The sequence below is a fragment of the Fringilla coelebs genome (genome assembly GCF_963513975.1).
Source record: "Fringilla coelebs genome assembly, chromosome: 6".
Taxonomy (NCBI): Eukaryota; Metazoa; Chordata; class Aves; order Passeriformes; family Fringillidae; genus Fringilla; species Fringilla coelebs.
Window position 1 is genome coordinate 63,182,631 of NC_140034.1, and position 13,383 is coordinate 63,196,013.

The following is a 13,383-nucleotide window of genomic DNA, read 5'->3' on the forward strand; positions in this document are numbered from 1 at the left end:
CTCTGTGATGAAGCCTTTGTTTTTCTGTTCAAAGGTGTCACCCTGGTAGCCTTTGGCCAGAGCCAAGTGAGTCAGGGAAGCAGAGAGGAGGAGCGAGGCTCCCCTCAGGTGTCAGCAGTGCCACATCACCTTGTCTGCCCTTACCTCAGGTGCACCCTGGCACAGTGGTGTCGGTCTCTGAGCAAGCCTGAAGCGTGGGGCCCCAGGAGCCGGGCATCCTTAGGAGACAGTGAGTACTGGAATTGTGAGGTTTTGGGAAATTGGCTGCCCTGATCGTGCACTGATGTTTGGTTTTCTTTCTCTTGGCAGACTCAGAGACAACATCCTGGGGTCAGACAGAGCTTCCCAGATGGCGAGGTGGCCTTCTTGTGCACCTGACATAGACTGGCATGCCCAGATGTCTGAGAGATAAGTAGAGGGCCAAGACCCACAGAGGGGATGAAAGTGGGGTGATGGGTAGGGACCCACCGGGAGGGGAATTTGATTTGGCTTTGGGGATGGGGGTGTCCACAAAGTGGCTCCTTAGGCCACATACAAGGAAAGTCTCACTTTTGGATGGCAGAGCTGAGGTGCGCAGGGCAGAGCGGTCCCGGTGTGTGTGGTGTCACTTGTCCGTCGTGCCTTCTGTGTTGTTTGGGTATGTCCTGTCTTTTACCTTAGGCCTTTGAGGGGCCTCTCAGAAACCCTGGCATCATTCTTAGCATTGGTGATCTGTGTTGTTCGTCCTGGCACCTGTGCTAAGACCTTTTGACTCAGGAGCTCAGACTTGCATCAGAATCTCTTCTCTCTTTAGAAGCATCCATTCCCATGTCTTTTCAGGTCTTGTTCTGAGCTGTCTGGACAGCTGCACCCTGCAAGGATCCATTATGGCAGATGAGGACTTGTTAGAATGTGAGGTCAGGGAGAGGAGTCTGGCTGTAGGGTTCTCGGGCATCCATCTTTGATTTATTCCAGGAACTGCATTCACTTAGCATCTTTTTCCTCCAGGCTTCTCTGAGCCTCATCAGCGCACCATCGATCTCATCTTAGTTATCTCCTTTTGCCTTCTCTGAGTCCTTGCAGTCTTTTTCCTTGCCAAGAGGTTTCTGTCCCTGTTGTGTCCCCTTTTTTTGTCATGTCATGTCCTGTTGTGTGTCACGGGTGTCTGCACAGGTTTGTGCTGGAGCTGCTCTGCCCTGCTGCATAGCTTGGTGCAATAGGCAAAGTGCTGGGGACTTGCAGTGGGTAATGTGGGGTGTTGTTGGTCTCTAGATGGGATTTGTAGATGGACCCAAGATATCTGGAGCTCTTAAGTTATCCTGCAGCACTGACTATTGTCCTCACTTTTTTTTTCAGATTCATATGGATTAAATCTGTTCCAGGGGGCTCGATCTCGGGTGAGGGGCATCCCCCAAGCAGGTCAGTCAGTGTTTGTCTCTGCATGGGGAATGTAAATGGTGACTGTGTCACAGCACTGTTCTTTGTCTTTCTTTTCAGGAGGTAAACCTGGATACCAGCAGTCAAGGTGAGCATTGGAGAGAAGCAGTTGTTATTGCTCAGGTCTCAATTTCTGGTGCAGCTCTAAGTTTCCATTCTCATTTGTGCCCTTTAGGCAATCCTCTCTGCCAGGCCCCCATCCCCAGCTGGCCGATGGATCAGGTTTGCTGCTCCTGTGAGTCCTCTGGATGTATTTAGAGGACTCTGTGATGACGCCTCAGCCTTTTCTATTAGAAGGTGCCACCCAGGTAGATTTTGGCAACTGCTGAGGAGATGCGGTGAGTCCGGGAGGTAGGGAGAAGGGGCGAGGCTCAACTCAGGTGTCAGCAGTGCCACATCACCTTGTCTGCCCTTACCTCAGGTGCACCCTGTGATAATGGTGTCGGCCTCCGAGCAAGCCTGAAGTCTGCAGTTCGAGGAGCCGGGCATTCTCAGGAGAATGGTGAGTAGCAGAATTGTGTTTTGGTCACTGTGCTGCTGAGGTTGTGCACTGATGTTTGGTTTCCTTTCTCTAGGCAGACTAAAAGACAACAGCCTGGTGAAAGCAGGAGCTTCCCAGATGGCGAGGTGGCCTTCTTGTGCACCTGACACAGAACTGCCTGCCCTGATGTCTGAGAGATAAGTAGAGGGCCAAGACCCACAGAGGGGATGAAAGTGGGGTGCTGGATTGGGACCCACCGGGAGGCGATTTTGATTTGGCTTTGGAGATGGGGGTGTCCACAAAGTGGCTCCTTAGGCCACCTAAAAGGAAAGTCTCGCTTTTGATGGCAGAGCTGAGGTGCGCAGGGCAGAGCGGTCCCGGTGTGTGTGGTGTCACTTGTCCGTCGTGTGTTCTGTGTTGTTTGGGTATGTCCTGTCTTTTACCTTAGTCCTTTGAGGGGCCTCTCGGGAACCCTGGCATCATTCTTAGCATTGGTGATCTGTGTTCTTTGTCCTGGCACCTTTGCTAAGAACTTTTGACTCAGGAGCTCAGACTTGCGTCAGAATCTCTTCTCTCTTTAGAAGCATCCATTCCCATGTCTTTTCAGGTCTTGTTCTGAGCTGTCTGGACAGCTGCACCCTGCAAGGATCCATTATGGCAGATGAGGACTTGTTAGAATGTGAGGTCAGGGAGAGGAGTCTGGCTGTAGGGTTCTCGGGTATCAATCTTTGATTTATTCCAAGAACTGCATTCAGTTAGCATTGTCTCCCTCCAGGGATCTCTGAGCCTCATCAGCGCACCATCGATCTCATCTCAGTTATCTCATTTGGCCTTCTCTGAGTCCTTGCAGTCATTTTCCTTGCCAAGAGATTTCTGTCCCTGTTGTGTCCCCTTTTTTTGTCATGTCATGTCCTGTTGTGTGTCACGGGTGTCTGCACGGGTTTGTGCTGGAGCTGCTCTGCCCTGCTGCATAGCCTGGTGTAATAGGAAAACTCCTGGGTACTTGAAATTGGTAATGTGGTGTGTAGTTGGATTCTAGATGGGATTTGTCGATGGACACAAGATGTGTGGAGCTTTTAAGTTATCCTGCAGCACTTTGACTTTGATTCAAACTTTTTTTTTTTTCAGATATATATGGATGAAATCTGTTCCAGAGGGCCCCATCCCGGGTGGGGGGGTTACCCCTTATCAGGTCAGTCAGTGTTTGTCTCTGCAGCAGTTGTGTAAATGGCGACTGTGTTACAGCACGGTTCTTTGTCTGTCTTTTTAGGAAGTCAAGACAGATATCAGCAGTCAAGGTGGTGAGCAGTGGGCCAGGTGAGCATTAAATAGTGTGCTGAAGCAGTTTGTTATTGCTCAAGTCTCATTTTCTGGTGCACCTCTCAGCATCTCTTCTCGTTTGTGTGCTTTAGGCAATCCACTTGGAGTCTGTCATGCGCCGTCACCAATCGGCCGATGCTCCGGGTTTGCTGCTCCTGTGAGCCCTGTGGACGCATTAGAGGACTTGGTGATGAAGCCTTTGCCTTTTCAATTCACAGGTGCCACCCAGGTAGCCTTTGGCAATTACCTAAGAGTTGGGGTGAGTTGGGAAGGTCAGGAGGATGGGAAGAGAGGGTCCCCTCAGGTTTCAGCAATGCCACATCACCTTGTCTGCCCTTAGCCCAGGTGCACCCTGGCACAGTGGTGTCGGTCTCTGAGCAAGCCTGAAGCGTGGGGCCCCAGGAGCCGGGCATCCTTAGGAGACAGTGAGTACTGGAATTGTGAGGTTTTGGGAAATTGGCTGCCCTGATCGTGCACTGATGTTTGGTTTTCTTTCTCTTGGCAGACTCAGAGACAACAGCCTGGTGTCAGACAGAGCTTCCCAGATGGCGAGGTGGCCTTCTTGTGCACCTGACATAGACTGGCATGCCCAGATGTCTGAGAGATAAGTAGAGGGCCAAGACCCACAGAGGGGATGAAAGTGGGGTGCTGGGTAGGGACCCACCGGGAGGGGAATTTGATTTGGCTTTGGGGATGGGGGTGTCCGCAAAGTGGCTCCTTAGGCCACATACAAGGAAAGTCTCACTTTTGGATGGCAGAGCTGAGGTGCGCAGGGCAGAGCGGTCCCGGTGTGTGTGGTGTCACTTGTCCGTCATGCCTTCTGTGTTGTTTGGGTATGTCCTGTCTTTTACCTTAGGCCTTTGAGGGGCCTATCAGAAACCCTGGCATCATTCTTAGCATTGGTGATCTGTGTTGTTCGTCCTGGCACCTGTGCTAAGAACTTTTGACTCAGGAGCTCAGACTTGCATCAGAATCTCTTCTCTCTTTAGAAGCATCCATTCCCATGTCTTTTCAGGTCTTGTTCTGAGCTGTCTGGACAGCTGCAACCTGCAAGGATCCATTATGGCAGATGAGGACTTGTTAGAATGTGAGGTCAGGGAGAGGAGTCTGGCTGTAGGATTCTCGGGCATCCATCTTTGATTTATTCCAGGAACTGCATTCACTTAGCATCTTTTTCCTCCAGGGATCTCTGAGCCTCGTCAGCGCACCATCGATCTCATCTTAGTTATCTCATTTTGCCTTCTCTCAGTCCTTGCAGTCTTTTTCCTTGCCAAGAGGTTTCTGTCCCTGTTGTGTCCCCATTGTTTGTCATGTCCTGTTGTGTGTCACGGGTGTCTGCACAGGTTTGTGCTGGAAGCTGCTCTGCCCTGCTGCGTAGCCTGCAACTGGAGAAGTCCTGGGGCCTTGAAATTTGTAATGTGGGGTGTAGTTGGACTCTAGATGGGATTTGTAGATGGACACAAAATGTTTGGAGCTCTTAAGTTATTCTGCAGCACTTTGACTTCTGTCCTCACTTTCTTCCAGGTGCAGCAGCATAAAATCCAGGGCAGCGTGCCCCATCCTGGGTGAGGGGTTTCCCTGCGCAGGTCAGTCAGTGTCTCTGCAGCAGAAACGTAAATGGTGACTCTGTTATGGCACTGTTCTTTGTCTTTCCTGTTCGGAAGTCACAGCAGAGAGCAGCAGTCAAGGCCGAGTGGCCAAGGTGAGCATTGAGTAATGTGCAGAAGCAGTTTTTATTGCTCAAGTCTCACTTTCTGGTACACGTCGAAGCATCTGTTTTTGTTTGTGTGCTTTAGGCAATCCCCTCAGAGTACGCCAAGCGCCGTCACCGACCGTCTGATGGACTGGGTTTGGTGCTTTTGTGAGCCCTCTGGAAGTATTATGGGACTCGGTGATGAAGCCTCTGCCCTTTCTATTTCATGGTCCCGTCTGTGTAGCCCTCAGGAATGGCTGAGGAGTTGAGGTGAGTCGGGGAAGTAGGGACTAGGAGTGCGGGTCCCCTCCGTTTTCAGCAATGCCACATCACCTTGTCTCCCCTTAACCCAGGCAGACCCCTCAACAATGGCATTGGCCTCCGAGCCTGGCCGAAGCGTGCGGCCAGAGGAGCCGGGCATACTTAGGAGAAGGGTGAGTGGCAGACTTGTTGGGCTTTGGCCAATGAGCTGCTAAGCTTGTGCCCTGATGTTTGGTTTTCTTTCTCTTGGCAGAGTAAGAGGCAGTGGCCTGGAGACAGCAGGGACTTCCCAGATGGTGAGGCCGCTTTCTTTTGCACCCAGCATGGATTGCCATGCCCAGCTGTCCGAGAGATAAGTACAGGGCTGTGGCGTGCGGAAGAGATGGAAGTGGGGTGCTGGGTTGGGAGTCACCGGGAGAGGTTTTTGAGTCTGCTTTGGAGTCAGGGATGTCCAAGCAGTGGCCCCTTAGGCCCCATCAGTTGTTGCTTTTGATCACAGTTCTGAGGTGTGCAGGGCAGAGCAGTCCCCGGTGTGTGTGGTGTCACTTGTCCGTCGTGCATTATATGCGTCTGGGTATATTATGTGTTTTACCTTAGCTCTTTGACGGGACTATCAAAAACCTTGGTACTGTTCTTAGCATCTGTGATCTCGGTGTTCCTTGGCCTGGCACCCATGCCATAGAATTTTTGACTCGGGAGCTCAGACAGGCATCAAATTCCATCTCTCTTTAGAAGCATCCAGTCGTATGGCATTTCAGGTCTTGTTCTGAGCTGTATGGGCAGCTGCACCCTGCGAGGATCCGTTATGGCTGCTTAGGACTTGTAAGAATCTGAGGACAGGTAGAGGATTCTGACTGTAGGATTCTCGGGCATGCATCTTTGCAGTTCATGGAATCAATCCTTCTGTTAGCATCTTTCTCCAGGCTTCTCTGAGCCTCATCAGCCCACCATCGGTCTCCCCTCAGTCATCTCATTTTGCATTCTCTCAGTCCTTGCAGTCATTCTTCCTGACAAGAGGTTTCTGTCTGTGTTGTGTCCCCGTTGTCTGTCATGTCCTGTCCTGTGTCACGGGTGTCTGCACAGGTTTGTGCCGGAGCTGCTCTGCCCTTCTGCCCGGCCTGGTGTAATAGGACAAGTCCTGGGGACTTGAAATTTGTAATGTGGCGTGTAGTTGGACTTGAGTTGGTATTCCTATATGGACACAAGATGTTTGGAGCTCTGAAGTTATCCTGCAGACCTTTGACTTTTGTCATAACTTTTTTTCAGGTGCAGAAGGGTAAGATCTGTGCCAGAGGACATCAGTCTGGGTGAGGGGGTTCCCCTGAGGGAAATAATTCAGGGGACTGAGATCATCGTGAGCCCTGAAAGCCTCCTGAGCTGTTCTCATACAGACCTACCTTGTTTGGTCACAAAAATCAGTATTTCATTACTGTGTGCAAACTCGGGGGGAAGATTTTATTCAACATCTCTCAGAGGGACATTAAAGCTCCACTTTCCCTTTTCTTGAACAGCTTGAGAGCGTACTACTCATTTAATATTTATTTCAGGCATTTTTATCTTTTTGGAGAGCCAGAAAGACTGTTTGTGCATGTCTGTGCATTTAGTATCCACCCTGTCTCTAATACAGGACGGGGAAAAAAAGGCTGCAGAGCTTCCTACAATGGGGTGTAAGTGCGAAGAAGGAGGAGACAGAGGAAGACTGGACTCGGCAATCAGGACGATCTTCTTGGGTTTCAAAAGCTTGAGTGGCACTTCAAGACATTTACATCAGACCTGGTTCATTTTTATTACCCTTTTTTAATTAAAAACCAACCAAACAAATAGAACCCTGATCCATCCCTGCTGCTGCTGTTGCCACGTGCAACACAAACCCATCTTCCCTCTGCCTGGAACAGGTGAGAAATGGAACTAAACCCCAAAGGATTTTCTGCTCAGTGATTATAGGTGAGTTTGATTGGGAACTGTCTGAGAAATCTGATACATTGTTCTTCAACGTGAGGGTAGTTGAGCAAACAGGCAGTGCCAGCCGAAGTGATAAAAAACCAGAACTGCCCATTGCTTGTGGTATGTATGGAATTTGGGGGGAGGGGGGTTTCATAAAATCAGGATGCAAATGAAGGAATCGCTTGTACATGTGCATATTCTTATCCTACAGGAGCCCTCAGCTCTGTCCCGAGAGTTAAACTGACATTTCTTTAAAAGCCCTCAAGCTTTTTGGAGGTTGCAGTTTGTGTCACGTTAGAATTCCTAGGGGCTGCCGTCAGGAAATGTGTGAGCCGAGTCCAGCCGGGCTGGGCCGAACCGAGCTGAGCTCTGCGGAATGGCCGAATGTGGCCGAGTGTAGCCGATAATGGCCCTTGAAGAGCCGAATGCAGCTGAGAGTAGCCGATAATGGCTGAATGTGGCAGAAGTGTCACCGAACCGAGCTCCGCCCAGCGCACCGTCCCGGGCAGGCCGGGGCGGGCTCGGGGTGGAGCCGGGGCTGTGTGAGGCTTCCCCGCCTGTCCCTCTGTCTCCCCCTCCTTCCTCCTCCCCGTATTCGCCTTCTCTCGCTCCCTTTCCCCCGTTTCCCTCTCCCCCCACAAACCCGGTTACTTCCTGTCCTGTCTCTATCCAGCTACTCCCTTCTGTTCCCCTTCTCCCCCTCCTCTGTCCACCCTCCCTCTACCCCCCTCGCGAGCTTTCCCTTTCCCTCCCGCTTCCCTCCAGAGCCCGACCTCCCCGCCTGCCCTTTCTCATCCCCTGCTATCGCCCCTCTCTCCCCATCCCCCCTTTCCTTCGTTCTCCCGCAGCCGCGGGGCTCGGGGTGCCGGAGAATAAAGCCCCGAGGGCCGGAGCCCGGCCCCCCTCGGTCTCTGCAGGAGTCCCCGCACGGGGCCGGAGGCTCTCGGCGGATCCCCCCGTGCCGGTCAGACACCCCGCCCGATGCCGCCGGACCCGCGGCTTTCCCGACATCACGCTGAGAGAGGCCCCCGCTCTGTGCCGTGCCGTGCCGTGCCGTGCGGTCGCTGCTGTCTGTGCCACGGCCTCTCTCTGCCCCTGGGCCGTGACAGCGCGGCTGGGGAGGAACCTCAACCCTTCTGGGGGCTGCCCCCCTTTCTTGTTGCAGCAGAATCCCTTTCGGGGGGGATGTACGTGTGGAAGGGGCTTGAAGGAAGCGCTGCGCTGCCGTCCAGGGTAGTTGGACTCGTTCTGTGCCTTCTTTGGGGGTGAGGAAAAGGGGGTGAAGACTCGGGGCTCTGATGCCATTTGGGGCACCCCAAGGTCCCAAGGAGAGCGAGCCGCACTGCGGTGGGTGGCCAACGAGGGGGTCATGCTGGGTGCCGACCTCCAGAGGGATCCAAAGCTGCCCCCAAATTCACAGGGAGGGGTGGGTGTAGAATGGTAAAACCTGTCAAGTTATTAGTTTGTATGGGTATTGGTAAAGAATAGGAATTCATTTGGGAAGAAACCCTCTCTCTCTCCACTCTCTATCCAGCAATGTAGGAAACTCTGACAAGAGATGGGTAGTAGTTTCGGAAACATTGCCGTAACGTTTTTATCTAGGAATGGACCGAGCTGTGCCCTAAAACCATAAGAACAGCTGCAGGGGCTGAAGGGAATAGAAAGGGCTCTCTGGCACCTTTGGCCTCCGTTCTCTGGTGGTCCCTAAACGGTGTGGCAGTCCCGGAAGAGGCGCTTGTCATCCAGAGTGCAGAACCCAAGACCTGTAAAATCCTAGCTCTGCCTTGTGTTTCATGTGGTTTTCTTGCTTCATATTTATGTCGTCACAGAGAGCAAGGAAAGAAGAAATGTGACTGATTCCCACTGTTGCTGTGCCAAGGCTTTTTTTGAAGGCTGGTGTCCGTATAATCTCTTTTTCCACTCCGGGCTTGACTTTTCCCCTCCTTTTTCGAGGTCTGCTGCATTGGGTGTCCTAAGGAGGGCTGGGTTCCTCAGCAGGGGTCTTAGGAGGTGGCGCCGGCTCTGCTTTTTCTAAAGGTGTATCAACGTGTGCTACCTGAATGACAGTTTTCTCCACTGGAAAGCTTTCCCTCAATGCCATTGGTGCACGTACGTGTTTTAATTGTGGTCCCCAAACCGTGTGGCAGTCCCGGAAGAGGCGCTTGTCATCCAGAGTGCCAAACCCACGACCTGTAAAATCCTAGCTCTGCCTTGTGTTTCATGTGGTTTTTTTACTTCATATTTATCTCATCACGTGTTTTAATTGTGGACCCAGACGGACTAAGAAAAGCCAACACGCGTAGCGGATTTCTGTTTGCTGTGTGTCAGTGAGAAGCGGCCTGTGTGCCGGAGGGGGAGAGGCGCTGTTGGAGGGTGGCACCAGCGCCAGGTGTGAGTGTGAGGATGATGAGGGCTCAGAGCAGCCCCAGGTGTGAGTGTGAGGATGATGAGGGGCCGGCCCGTGCCGGGGGCTGTTTTGGGGGGAGGGTTTGCCTCAGCTCCCTTCTGTGTGGAGCTGCTGAGTAGAGGGGTTTATGGGGGCTCCCGGGGCTGTCTCATGGAAGGACGGTGAGAGCTTCTCACAGGGTCTGGGGGAACACCAGGATCCGCACTTGGGATGCTGGAGCGCTGCCTAAAGGAGGTGCCGAGGGACGAATGTTTGTGGCGGGAAGCAGCATCCGAACAGGTGAGCCCGTGTGGATTTGGAGCAGGGACTTTTGTCCTTTCCCTTTTCAATTTCGTCTTTCCAGTACCTCCCCGGTGCCCCCAGGAAAGAAAAATTGAGCTTATGAGGAGAAAAGAAATGAAGGAAAGGGAAGCAACTACTCTTCTAATATTGTCTGTGTTTGAGCTGGGGAGGGATCCCCCTTCACTTGTGGTTTTAAGGGTGTTGATTGAAGGCAAACCTGGCTTTTCCAGGCTGTTAGGGGTACCACAGGGGTGACAGGAAATCCCTGCGTTCTATTTTAAGGGGAATGGAGAAAATATTGTTGTCGCATTATGGGATTGATTTGAAGGTTGCCACCCCATTTTCATCCTCCAAAGGTTTAAATGGAGAGGGCAGCCCTGTTCCTCCTTTTAAAGGGTTTGTATTGAGATCAAAATCCTCCTTTCCCTGTTATTTGAAGGATTTCATTTGAGTGCCACCTTTTCTGCTATTATCGGGGATGAAATTGAAGGGGAGAACACGTTTCTTTGCCCTTGTGGAAGTGAGGTGAGCCCCGCCTGCGGGTGAGTTTCGGGGTCCAATTGCAGGAAGCTGCAGCTGTCGCAGCGTTCGCAGGGTTGAAATGGGGCCGTGCCGCCGCATTTGAGGGCGCTTCTTGTGCCCGTGGCCCGGCCCGGAGCGTCGCCGCTCGGGAGCCCTGCCGGCAGCGGCCGGGCACTTGCCGAGGCGGCCGGGGAATTTGGCGCGGCCGGGGAATTTGGCGCGGCCGGGCTGCCGCGGGAGCGCCAGAGCCGCGCCGGTGCGGGCCGTGCGGAGCCGAGGGGAGCTCGGCCGGGCGGGCGGGCGGGAGAGGCGGCACGGGCGCTGCGCTGGCCCGGCCGGTGCCGGCCGCTCTGCCCGCCGCGGGCGCGGGGCTCGGGCGCCGCCGGAGCGCGCAGGGCTCGGTGCCGGCCCCGGCGGGCAGGGGGGAGCGGGCGGGGGTCTCCGGGGCGGCGGCGCCCCTGCGTGCCGGAGGAGCCGCCGGAGGAGCCGCTTTCCTGCCGGGAGCCGCGCTCCGTCCGGTGCCGGGAGCGCGGGCTTCGATTGCTGAAAGGTCTTTGGTGTCGTGGGTTTGAGGTGTGTTTTAGCGATCTGTTGTATCGTTTGGTTCTGTTTGCAGTTGGCGTGTGCCGAGGGATACGGTGTTCTTCCTGACCGTGATGGTTCTCGCTTCAGGAGGTGATGATAAGGGGTTGTTTTTTATGGTTTTATGTTGTTGTCGGGTTTATTTTTTTTTGTTTTTGTTCTCTTTTTTTTTGTGCTGAGGTACGGAATGGTTTTAAAGGTGTACAGGGGGTTTTATGGCTCGTAGCGTGAAGCAGAGATTTTACCTTCTGTTGCGGTGGCTTTTATTAGCGTGAGTGTGCAGTGTTTCTTTTGGTGGGTTTGAGGTGGCGTCGTGTAGTTAATAGGTGAGGGGTTTTTAAAAAATATTTATCATAGCGCTTTTGTTTATCATCTTACAGGGCTTTTACTTATTTGGTTTGTTTGATTGGAGTGTACGGTTTATCGTTTCGGATCTTTTGGGAGATAGTGTTTATGGTTACGTTTCTCTTTAGGCTTTGTCTTTATTTCTAGACGGCATTTTTCTTTTGATAAATTGAGGCACTGTGGGTTTATTCAGTTAGGAATAATTTTTTTGTTGCAATTTTGAGTTGATTTAGTTTTAGGGATTTTGTTTGTTTGTTTTTTTTTTTGGTGGTGGGTTTTTTTTTTTTTTTTTTTTTTTTTTTGGTTGTGGTGGTGAGCCGCTGTTTATTATTTTTATTTTCCGTAACATGGGTATTTATATGGCGGGTCTTTTTAGGCAGTTTTTTAATTTGGGTAGTTTTTTTTTTCTTTAGTGGTGTCGGATTTTATATATTGTTAATTACTTCGTGTTTTAAAGTTATTTTTATAGAGTTTTGGTTATTCTTTGTGTCAATGTAGAGGTAGAGTTTTGTTTTTCTTTTTTAGTAAAGTTCTGGGTCACTGGTGCGGTTTTGTGTTTAGCGAGTTGGTTTGATTTTTTTATAGTAGTTTTTGTGGTTTGCTGTGTGTGTTTCTACAGGGTTTTCTTTTCTATTCGTTCTATTTTTTAATGTGATAAGAGTTGTAAGTGAGAAGAGCATGGTCTGGCGATTTTTTTGGAGGCAGTTAGTTGGCTGGTGGAGGTATCTTGATGTTTTGGACGATATTGGTGGGAATTCGATGCTGTTTGTATGTAATTTTATTTAGGAATTGGAGTTTAAATGTAAAATTAGAACTATAACGATAAATAAACAAAACAATTAGATGTATAGAAATGGGAATAAAAAACTAAAATTTTAAATATCGACCGGATATGTAAAAATGAAACTTGTAGCAAAAATAGTCTTATACAGTAGAATAAGTTACAATGTTGTTTACTATTTAGTATTTAATATGTTAATAGAAATATATAAAAATAGATTACAGATATAAACAAAAGTTCCAATAGAAATATCAATCTAGAAATGTGTTACAAATATATGCAAACGTATATTAAAAAAATAATAGAAAAAATGAAAATCTGTACAATATGTAATACAAGTAATACTGTATAAATCTTATTAGAATATTTTATAGGAAATCTATAGATAAAGATATAAATACAGTAAGTCAATATGTTATCATATACGATATAACAAATTACAAACATAAATAAGAAATATATTAATATAAAAATATTTTTAAAGTAGTTTATATAATGGGTTTTAAATAATTATTATTTGGCAATAGGCAGGGTTTTGATTACAAAAATTTAAAAACAGATAGTATAAAGTTGGAAGTTTAAGTATAGAAATATAAATACAGAAAGTTTTACATAAAAATTAACAATATAAAAAAGTTGTAGCCATAGATATGATACATATTATTAATATTAATTTAAAGTTGTTTTTGGCATTTAATCTATATTATCTGTTATTTTAAATATTGGATATCGATAGTCTCTATAAATACAAATGTGAATATAATAATAAATAAAAAGTATAAATATAAAAATGTTTCAATATAGTTTAAAAGAAGGCTTTTTTTGATATTTTGTGGGATAGAGATGGGCTTTTGTTTTAAATAATACAATTACTACTGGACTAGAAATCTAAATGTAGAAATATACAATCAATATATCAAGATATTTATAAAACCACAAAAAATAAATGAATACAAACAATAGGAATAGACGTAATATATAAATTACATAACGCATCAATGTCCGTTATAAAGATGCTTTTGAATATAAATATGAAAAATATAAATATTAAATGTATTTAAATATGGTTTTGAATAAAGCGGGCTTGTTTCGTTCTTGTTGGGTTAGAGGCAGGTTTTTGGCATTTATTTCGGAGGAGTTTTTGGCGGAGCTGGCTCCTGTTCCTTTTTTGCAGCCTTCGCTGCCCGCAGCCCCGAGGCGAAGACACGCACACGCACCCCGGTAAGTCTGCCGCTTTGTGCGCAGAGAGCGGTACTGGAGCCCCCCCGAGTTGAGCCGATGATAGCCGAGTTGAGCCGAAAATAACCGAGTTTAGCCGAAGAGCCGATGATAGCCGAGTGTGTCCGCTA

General features: G+C 49.2%; 1 long non-coding RNA gene across 1 annotated transcript; it reads left to right on the forward strand.

Moving 5' to 3' along the window:
• Positions 1-4,696: 4,696 nt before the first annotated feature.
• On the forward strand, positions 4,697-6,651 carry LOC311154769. The gene is made up of 4 exons (XR_014616218.1): positions 4,697-4,919; positions 5,014-5,180; positions 5,264-5,344; positions 5,425-6,651. It is a non-coding gene; the product is annotated as an uncharacterized lncRNA (long non-coding RNA).
• The last annotated feature ends 6,732 nt before the right edge of the window (positions 6,652-13,383 follow it).